This window comes from Anabas testudineus, chromosome 18 (assembly GCF_900324465.2).
Source record: "Anabas testudineus chromosome 18, fAnaTes1.2, whole genome shotgun sequence".
In the NCBI taxonomy this organism is placed as follows: Eukaryota; Metazoa; Chordata; class Actinopteri; order Anabantiformes; family Anabantidae; genus Anabas; species Anabas testudineus.
In genome coordinates, this window is record NC_046627.1 from 13,923,955 (window position 1) to 13,933,708 (window position 9,754).

General features: G+C 39.5%; 2 long non-coding RNA genes across 2 annotated transcripts; both read right to left on the bottom strand.

The window, feature by feature from the left end:
• Positions 1–1,632: 1,632 nt before the first annotated feature.
• On the bottom strand, positions 1,633–3,418 carry LOC117153047. Its single transcript, XR_004463466.1, has 3 exons — positions 3,271–3,418; positions 1,948–2,003; positions 1,633–1,851 (listed from the first exon to the last, which is right to left on the bottom strand). It is a non-coding gene; the product is annotated as an uncharacterized LOC117153047 (long non-coding RNA).
• Positions 3,419–6,526: 3,108 nt separating this feature from the next.
• On the bottom strand, positions 6,527–9,644 carry LOC113157060. The gene is made up of 3 exons (XR_003298426.2): positions 9,480–9,644; positions 7,367–7,691; positions 6,527–7,121 (listed from the first exon to the last, which is right to left on the bottom strand). It is a non-coding gene; the product is annotated as an uncharacterized LOC113157060 (long non-coding RNA).
• Positions 9,645–9,754: the final 110 nt, after the last annotated feature.

Sequence of the window (9,754 nt, forward strand, 5' to 3'; positions counted from 1 at the left end):
TCTGAGTTGTAGCTGAAGTCTGAGGTGTACAGGGTGAAGAGGAATGGAGACAGAACTGTCCCCTGTGGAGCACCTGTGCTACAGACCACAGTGTCAGACACACAGTTCTGCAGGTGGGTGTAGGTGCGATGGAGCAGATGAATGATGGCAAACTGGAGGGGGTCAAGTTTAACCAGAGGTTGGAGGGACTCCAGGATCAGCGTCTCAAAACCCTTCATAATATATGATGTCAGAGCCACTGAGGACTCATCTCACCTGATGTGAGTGTCCACACAGAAGTTATGTGATGAGTGATGCAGTCTGTCAGTCCATCAATGTCCTCACTGTGAGGCTCACAGAGAGTCTTCCAGTCTGTCTCTTCAAAACATCCCTGCAGGTCAAAGTGTCCCCTCTGTCCACCTCTTTACAGTTTTAATGGTGGCAGGCTGCCTCTGAACCAAAGGTGAGTACTGTAGGAGGAGATGGACCAGGTTGTGATCTGACTTTCCCAAAGGGGGGAGGGCAGTGGAGCTGTAGACATCTTTAACATTAGTATGGAACAAAACTTAGAACATAAAGAATTATATTTAATTTAACAACTGACTTCTGTGATGTTTAAGTAACAGTCTTTGATCCTGAGAACTGTTGATGAGCGTCATCCAGACTGATTGTTTCTTGCCTACGAAGGTTTTCTCTCTTTTCTTTTTCCCTCAGACACTTTCGAATAACAACAGTCAGTAGAGCTGCTGTCAGTATCAGTCCCAGTCCTAGTCCTAGTCCCAGTCCAGTGTAGAGGTAGATCCTCTCTGGACCCTCTGCTGGTGGACTCACAGTTGGTCTCTGAGGTTTGTGCTGATCAGCAGCTGCTGTAAAGAACACATCATATCATCATCTGTCAGAGAAATCACTGTCACTGAGACTTGATGTCTGTTCTCTGTTCATTTGTGTTAACAGCTGACAGGAAATGTCCAAAAGGTCAAAGGTCACAGAGAAACTGTCCATAAATAGGAGCAAATAGAAAGAAATGAAACAGAGTAAAAAGAGCATCTGGAACATCTGTAGTTTTAAATGATGATCTGGACGATCAAACAGTTCCAGATGTTCAGTAGTTCAACATCAGTAACTACTGTACTGGATGGAACAGTTCTGGATTTAAACAGAGAATCAGAAGCTGACAAAATAAAGACATTTCTAAATTATGTGTTCACTCATTTTCTTGCTGAGTTTCACTGAAGAACATTTAGTGTCTGCAGCTAACGATCAGTTCACTTAGCTGAGAATCAAATCTAGAAATAAACAGCTTCGTAGCTTCTTCAGTTTCACTCTGGACAAGAAGCTGAGGAAAATGTTTTGAATCACAATCACAAGATTTTAGATTTGTGCTGATCACAAATTATTTATTAACAGAAAATCTGAATGTTTGTTGTTTCTTTGCTTCTTTTGTGTCTTTATCTCTGTAAATTTAAAATCTCAGTATTTTTGAGCTGCTGCTGTTGAGTTCAGTAAAAATCAACTCACCAGTGACGTTGAGGTGACACCAAGCAGATCTCCAATTTTGATCTGTTTTCACTTCACACAGGTACAGTCCTGAGTCATTAGTCCTGAGTCTGGACAGTTGGAGTCTGATTCGTCCTTCTCTGAGGACGTCTTTGTCAAACTGGACTCTTCCTGAAAACTGTTCATCCAGAGTCTCTGAGACCTCAACACCTTCATGGAGATGAAACAGGGTTTTGTGATCAGTAAACATCTCACAGAAGATGTTCACTGAGTTAGAGGATGTGTGAGGTCTGATAGTGAACGTCCACTCCAGTGTGATGTTGTGGTTCTCCTCTGCCTGATAGGAGGTCTGTGTCACATTCACTACAAATGTTCCTGTTGAGGAGACACAGACACAAAGTGACAACTTGAATTATTGAACTATTAATAATTGTTGAGTTGCTGGAGAATAAAGTGAAGATGTGAACTAACCAGAGACACATGAGATCAGGTTGATGAGCAGCAGGATCCTGAAGATCATCTTCTCCCTGTGAGAGGAGACAGAGAAAAATTTTAGTGCAGACGTGTCAAACTCAGGCCCGTGAGATCATATTAAAGGTGTGTTACAGCAGCCCCAACTCCGTGCACAAGCTGCTCAAATGTTCTCTATGTTCGGCAGAACATATCTATGTTGATGAAGATGAACCAAACACCACTCAGGAGTCGTCTCACTGATGAACCTTCACTCAGTCCTGAGGATTTCCTCAGCTCAGAGCCAAACCCCAACTTGAACCAATGTGCATCAGAGTAAATCAGAGTGTAGCAAACTGAGCTTGAATTAATGTTTTCTTTATGACTTTTTCTACTTCAAGGCATAGACTGGTAATAGTTGAAAGATTGAAGTAAACAAAATATTTGTAGTTGTTGGACAGTGAATATTTTAATTCAAAAGGAACTCGAAAGACTACAGATAGAGACATATTAATGTTTTTTTTTTATTTAAATAAGAAACGAATACCACTGATGTGTTTTATTTCAAATTCTATTTCTCATTTCTTTATAAAATTAACCTTTGCTTGTTCCAGATTCAATGTTTATGCAAATCTAAAGTTTGTTTCCATATGAAAAGGTTCAACATTACATAACTGAAGAGACGGAAAACATGAACAATTGCAGTAAATTTTTAAATATATATTGAGTTTGGTCCGCGACTTCGTTCCGGGCCAAACTGCGAGTCTATTTGATTTTCAATCAGTTCATAAGAACTGATAAAAACTACTTTTGTTTTCTCGACTGATCGAGACGATCGATCTATTTTTAACATATCGTCCTTAAACACGACTTTAACGATTTAATGTTCAGATTTTGTTTTACTTTCTCTCCAGACCCTCCCTCACATTTAAAATGTCTCTGCTCACATTCACATCTGTATTTGTGCTCTGAGACGAGCAGCAGCAGCAGCTGGAGAGCAAAAAGGAAGGATCGGCAGGAATTCTAGCGAGTCGTCGACAATCTGTGTCAGTATCTGTTGTGTTAATTCAATCCTGAGACATTCAGGCAGCAACGTTTAACTGGGTTTGTTATAAATAAACTACAAGTGAAATGACAGAAAAAAAAAAACTTGCTGTTCATCTCATTTCTTTCCTCACTAAAAAACGTGTTAAGACGTTTTTCTATAATTATGTGTTTAAGACTTTTATTTTCTGGTCGACTGATCGAGACGATCGATTTATTTGTAACATATCGTCCTTAAACACAAAAGTCAAACCAGCTGACATTGAACAACAAAACATGGAAGATAAAACTGTACTTTACCTTCTTCTTTCATTTCACACTCACTCTGGGTTTATATGGGATCAGGTCGCTTTCTTTAATCAACAGCGCAGTTTTTCAATTTGAGATCAACTTTAACAATTTAATGTTAGATTTTGTTAAACTTTATTTCAAAACCCTCCCTCACATTAAAAATATCTCTGTTCACATCTGTCTCAGATTTCCTGTGTTCCCACCCACAGAATTCCAGGACTGACTGACCAATGACATCGTCAGTTACATTTTCCATAAGGAACAAATTAGGATGAATGATCATACTTTGCTGTTCTTGAATATAAAAACTAAAACATTACACTTATGTAAGACACAAATACTTAACTGAGGCCCTTGACTTTGACTGTCAAGTTGAAAGAGCAGCTCTAAAGTCACTTTTCCTCTGTTCCCTATGGGAAAAATAATCACTCGTCCACAATGTAACTGATAATGTCATTGGTCAGTCAACCCTGGCATCCTATTGGTTGACACTGAATCTGTGCCAGTATCTGTTTATTTTAATCCTGAGACATGTCAGCTCTGTTTAACTGTGTTTGTTATAAATAAACTGTGTTGATGAATATAGTTCTGTGTTGGACCTCTCTGATCCAATGAACTGAAATATATATAAAGAAGATACATTTCAATGAACCAGGTCCTGACTGAGTTGATAAATGAAGCTTTAGGTAAAAATCATTAAACTTAGAACAGCAATGATTCTTTGTAACATCAGAAATATTTATACTGTGAAAGTAGAGGAGAACTGGGTTGGTTGTCACACTTTTTATTTTTATTCAGATCCCTCAGAAACTGTGACGTTAACATTTTAACTTTCACTTTATTAAAGTTTCCGCTAAGAATGAAGTGACTTTACTTTATTAAACTTATTCTGTTCACAACATGTTGACACTTTTTCCTCCTCTGCTTAGTGAATGTTCTTCCTGCTTCAATCCTCTCTTTCTCTGTGGTATCACTGAGTAGGGAACTTGTCAGGGTTTTTCTTATTCAGGTCTTCTTCCTGGGTCCTGGGGTCAGGATTTGGACACTCAGTCACAAAGTCACCTCCCTGTTGAGGGATGTTTTCCACTCACCATGAAGCCTAAATGTTGACCATGTTTACAGCAAGAGGGAAGCTGCAGCTACAATTATTGAACATCCAGGAAGAAGAGACAATGTTGATGTGTCTCTTCAATTGGTTCTTCCTGAGGGGGGGCGTACCAGGAAATACTTTACTTTACTCCTCTCAATCTTGGACAATCCCTCCCACCCACTGCACAGTGTGTTGGCTGGACAGAGGAGCACGTTCAGCCAAAGATTTATTAACATTAAATGTTCCACAGAGCGCCACAGGAGATCCTTTCTACCTGTGGCAATCAATCTGTACAATTCCTCCCCCCTCTGTAAGGGGTGGGGGAAGTGATACTGTCATAAACTTGCTGTGCATATATTGACTCAATTTCATTTATCTATCTACGTATTCTGTTTATATTCTGTTTAGATCTGGGAAGGACTCATGGACGTAGAGCATTATGGTGAACTGGTATGTTTAGATGCTGTCTTCCCAACTCTCACTGATCACTCTGGTTTGTTGATGGTGAAGTGTTTGGTTGCTCTACATCCCAGTGCGCCCTCATGTCTGTGTTTCCTTCTGAACCCACCCTTTTAGTTAGGCTGTCATAATTAGTCCTGCCGGAGTCCCTGCTGCACTACACTACATATACATTCACCTCAAACTTTATCTGACTGTGAATACAACTAACTGCAATCTCTCCTCTTCTCTCTCTTTCCCTCTCCCTCTCTCTTTTCCCTCTTCCTGTCTCTCTGTCGAGCTACACGTCATTCCACCCTTTGCCCTCTGGACCTGTCTGACTCGTCCTGATGCCCAACTTCTGGCTGGAGATCTCGTCGCCTGGATCCACCGTTTGCCCTTTGGGATGCGTTTGGAGACTGGATTGGTCACAAGCTACTATGATGTCGGTCCCGGCCTCGGCGGACATCGGAAGCTGTTTCTTGGAGGTCTCGACTCAACGCTCGATAGTCAAGGAATGGAACAAGTCTGCCTGCAATAACTAACTGGACTCCATATTAACTTAAAAGACATTAACTGTTATACTGGACTGCTGCCTACACAGCATGTAATCACCCATATGAGGATGGGTTCCCTGTTGAGTCTGGTTCCTCTCAAGGTTTCTTCCTGTTGCCTTCTCAGGGAGTTTTTCCTTGCCACTGTCGCCCTCGGCTTGCTCATCAGGGACAATCTGATTATTATGACTCATACACAGACACTGTTCATGTACTGTTTCTTTGGTTGTGTAAAGCTGCTTTGTGACAATGTCAATTGTAAAAAGCGCTCTACAAATAAAATTGAATTGAATTGAAAAAAATTGAATATATTGAGTTTTCGGTATTGATGTTATTGTGTATTTCTGTTTGTGTATTTATGTTGGTGTTGGATCTTTCCTGGTTGTGGTTCCTTTTCTTTCTGTCTGTTTTGAGAACAATGGTAATGAGGCAAAACAATTTCCCTCTGAGATCAATAAAGTTTTTTGAATCTTGAATCTTGAATCTTGAATAATTGAGAAGCACTGTTATAGTGTAAGGGGTTAAACTTGGTGATGTCCACACCAGCCTGCAGTCCTCTTCAACCTGACAGAAACTCCAACAGAGTTCTCAAACGCAGCCCTCTGCAGCCTGACAGCGACCCTTGACCCCAGGACCGCCCCACCATGTGAAATAGTCAGACTGCGCCCCCTGCTGTTCAAAACGTAAATCTACAGTAAAACTGTCACAGTCACGACTTCCTATTTAGTTTATTGATAGGATATCCACACATTTGTTCCACCTTGTTACATAAGTAAAGTTTTTATTCATTTAGTTTTTTTTATTCATGATTCTTATGAATCTTTTACTTTAAACTGAATAATGGTGTAAAGTGTTAATACAGTTATATTTGTGTAGAATTCATTTATATATTGTTGTGCAGTAGTTGTCAACTACTGCAGCTGACTGACTGAACACTGGACTGTTTCTCTTCACCTCTCTTCATAAATGTATTACCAAAGAAAGAAAAATAACAAAAACACTCAGTGTGTTCAGAATGTAATGATGGTTCATATAAACACAAATAGTATGTAAAGTTACTCTTTTTCACACAGGGCAATGTAGTTTTTGACTTATTTTTTACCCTTACTAATAAAAACCTTCATTTAAAAAATGCATGATGTGTTTAACTGTGTTATCTTTGACTAGTAATAAACTGTGTTTGTATATCAGAAACATTAAAGTGTGACAAACATGCAAAAAAACAAGAAATCAGCAAGGGGACAAACTCTTTTTCACACCGCTGAAGTTGTTGGTAACATCCCTCTTCTCTTAACTGCATCCACATCTCCATCACTTGTCTTTTATTCCCTCTAACTGCAGATACATGGAAAGATACTGTATGAGGAAATGAATAAATTGATAATGAAACTGACTTTAACTTTGAAAGTGTAAAATGTGAGGAGAGAGGAACAGAGGGGTTTTTGGAGACAAGCGACGTCCTTCAAGATGGAGGAGCAGGACAACTTCTGGAGTGAATGGAGGTCGAGGACCGATCAATAGCAATTACTCAACTCATCATGAGTGAAGTAATCATTACATTAAATTTAACCCTTGATGTTGTTCACCTGCTTTTTCAGAAGGAGTTTGGTACGAAATCGGGCTCTGATGTTTTCTAAAGATGATAAAAGCAAAAACACAGAGAAGCAGAGCAGCAACTGACAAACCAGCTACTAGTCCAACATTTACTTTCTTGTTTCCTCCATCCTTCTTTCCTTCATCCTTGTTTCCTCCATCCTCAGTGTTTCCAGCTGCACCACCTGCAAATGAGAAGCAGCAGTGAGTCAGCAGGTGTCAGGTAGGTGATGAGTGAAGAACACAACAGAATCCATTTCCTCTTCAAACTCCTGTCAGACATTATCTACTGCACTTTGATCCCATCACTCATACCAGCTGTTTTCTACAAAGACTCATCAACACCAACATCTGATCTGTGATGTTTCACTCTCACATCAACAACCAGGAAGCAGCTTCAACTCTGATCCTCACACAGACACTAACTCACCTCGTTCAACAACTGTGAGGTTGCAGTAGCAGATAACTCAGGTTTTCCTCCATCTCCAACACGACACTGGTATGTTCCAGTGTTGTTGTTGGTGACGTCAGAATCAAAGAAATGTCTCCGTCCTTCATCTTTTTATCTCTCAGCTCCACCCGACCCTGAAATAATCGATGCTGGAAGTCTTCATGAGTGTGGTTGTCACAGTAGCAGAAAACTTCACCAACTGACTTCAGGTCAGGTCTGATCCACTCCAACAGTAGGATGGCAGCTTTCCCAGAAGCTTGAAACTGAAGAGTGACATCGTCTCAAAACTTGACTTTCAATGGATCTAAACAAAGAAACAAACAAGAAAATACACAAATTAAAGTACTAAACCAGTGAAACAGATCTTTGAGAAACATTTTGACATATTAAGTCATAATGATTCACAAATGTCAACTTTACTAATTTATTAAATCAAATGTTTGTCTGGATCAACACTCAGCTTTATGTGAGTTATGGCTCCTTGTTCTCTTGTTGAGTTGTAAGAAGTGAAAAGTTAAATGTTGGTTGGTTTAATAGTGTTTGTTTAAATGGAGCCTAGAGGAAAAATGATTTGATTTGATCTCTCCCAGTGAGGTAAGTATTACAACATGTACAGTATAATGTACTTTGTTTACAGTCTTTTCTTTTATTCCTAGGTAAGTCTGTTATGTTCTAAAGACTTAGGCAACAACACTTTTTTTATGTACTACATTAAAATAATCAGGGAAACGTAGGTGAACTCAGCCATAATGACACTTTTTCATTCAAACACACAAGGAAAGTGCAAATCTGAAATTCTGTTGCAGACTGGGTCACAGGAATAAAACATATTGGAAAGTTAAAAAACAATAATACATCGTTTTCAAACTATTTAGAATAAAAAGCATTTTTAACAGCAACCAATGTGTCTACAAGCTTAGAAATTAAGGTAAAATACTACAGATGGTGCAATTACAAAGATTTTCCTCTTCCAGTAATCAGAGAGGAGGAGCTGGATGAGACTTTGGTCTCTATGGTTGTAAAAGATGCACAGCTGTTCAGTATTGTGGAGGACGCAGGACTTAGGGACTAAATTAGAACCAAACTATGTTCTCCCCTTCAAGGAAGGTGCATTTGATGAAATATATGAATCATGTCAGTAGTAGGCTACTGTATTTGAGAAGTTAACAACCATTTACTTTTAGCCTTTAGGCTTTAAAAGCTATGGTTGCGGCCAGATACAACACAGAAAAAGAAAAGGCCAAAGCCGAGGTCCAGCTGGTCAGTGCTGTGAGTTTGACCTCAGATATGTGGACCTCCATGAACACTGATGTTTACCAGGACAAAACATTTTATAGATGACAACATCCACGAGGTCGACTTTATTAGCTGTAATGAAGTTCCTGCAGACACACACTGCAGAATACTTGGTAGAAGTTGGTACATATGTAATGAGGCAAAACTATTTCCCTCTGGGATTAATACAGGTTTTTTGAATCTTGAATCTTTATCCAAACCTCTACAGACCTACTGTGGGATTTTTTGTACCTCATCATCATCTGTTCCCTGCAAACATGTTTTACAAAGAGGTTTTCCAGAGAGCATCACTTACAATTTAAATGATCAGAAACATCTGTCTGTCCTACAGTCTGTGACCAGCAGAGGTTTGTGTTTGTGTGAAGCCTCGATGAAGCTTCATCAAACACCAGAAGATGTATTTAACAGACTGGACACTAGGTGTCGCTGCTGACCTTCACTGTTTAGCTGTAGACTTCACCATTTTACTAAATGACTATTTGTAGTGTTCGCTTTAATGTAGAAAATGTGGACAAGCTTTTTCTAATTCCTACTGACTTTACTGAGTCATCACAGTTTGTTTGTCCACAGCTGCGTTTCTATCTGAGGCCTTTACCAACCAGGACTCAGAGCAGAGACCCAGACTCAGACTGGTTAGTACAGTGAGGACTTAGATACTGGTCCATTGGCTTTTAATTAATCCACTAATCATAATTAACCAGTCTTCATGTTCCTGTCCCCTCTCAGACACAGACTCTGTTAAAATGTCGTCTTCCTACAGTCACCGACCAGCAGCTTAAATAAAAACCAATCTTACCTTTTTCTACGATCCTCCATCGTGTCCAGTGTAAAACTCCTCAAAGTTAACATCAGTACCATCATCATCCAGCTCTAATTCAGTGTTAAATGTACATTATGTCTAGAAATGAGCAAATGACACAGAGTCTTCAACACTTGTCTCAATCTTCATGAAGCGTAGCGATTCTATGTCGGACCTTATATGGAAACACCAGAGTCACGTCACCAAATTCGTCATCGCTGTTTCTTTTCTCACGTCATTCCTTCAAAATGTTTCAAAGCTTTTTATTGGCT